The following is an 852-nucleotide window of genomic DNA, read 5'->3' on the forward strand; positions in this document are numbered from 1 at the left end:
GGGGGGGGGGGGCTAGACTAGGCCGCTACCTCGAAATAGATCAAGATTCTTGTCTAGAAATCTAGATTTTGAGTTAACTTTGTCTTTCAAAAGCTCCTTTTTCTTCTTTATTCAATTAACCTCTAGATCTATCTACACGCTCACTCTTCAACTTGACTCAAGGCTGTGAGCGTGTTGTTGAGTAGAATCCAAGACATGGGGGTTCGGACTGGGTGCATTGTAAATTAATTAATTGAGAAAGACAGCAGTTCTTCATCTTTGAGGCACGATACAACACTCTCACGTCTATCAAAATCACAAAGAGCTACAAAAAAAAACAACCTGTCACTCACCGTGTTGACACGTTTATAAATGTAAACACTAGGAACGTCTTTCGAGAATCGTCTGCTAGGTTCAACCGCCGCTTCGTCCGATCACTGATCACTGAAGATCAGGCAAATCTGTGACTCTTGTCTCCCATGCTGAACTGAACACTAAACGAACGGGTAAAAATAGCGTAGGCTAGGCCTCACTGCGACAAATTTACCTCCGGTATCGACATTACGATTTTGTATTCGTGGTGGCTGTTCAAACCTGTTCCGAGTGGAGCGTTCTTCCACCAATAAATCAATAGTAAATGCACACATGATATCACAGTCTCATCGTTATCATGCACCGTGCACCCAACCGCTATGTCTTACATCGTCAAAGTTTCTTACTCACTTGTTTGTTTTATACTTTATGTAGTCAAGCTGTACCAAAAATCCTATACTACAAGTGTACAATTAAATCTTTGGCTGTTTTTACAGGTTAAAGAAATACAATATAATGTACTTACTGTGCAGTGGCTGGGCGGTTAGTGCGCTCGTCTCC

At 41.8% G+C, this 852-nt stretch overlaps 1 protein-coding gene across 1 annotated transcript in view; it reads right to left on the minus strand.

Annotated features, from left to right (window-relative positions):
- LOC101855894 (omega-6 fatty acid desaturase, endoplasmic reticulum) overlaps positions 1-603 on the minus strand; it is a gene marked incomplete in the record, with an annotated part of 34,115 nt that extends 33,512 nt beyond the window's left edge. Inside the window, 1 exon segment of the mRNA XM_035971559.1 lies at positions 333-603.
- Between the last annotated feature and the right edge of the window lie 249 nt (positions 604-852).

The sequence above is a fragment of the Aplysia californica genome, unplaced genomic scaffold (genome assembly GCF_000002075.1).
Source record: "Aplysia californica isolate F4 #8 unplaced genomic scaffold, AplCal3.0 scaffold00461, whole genome shotgun sequence".
NCBI classification, from domain to species: Eukaryota; Metazoa; Mollusca; class Gastropoda; order Aplysiida; family Aplysiidae; genus Aplysia; species Aplysia californica.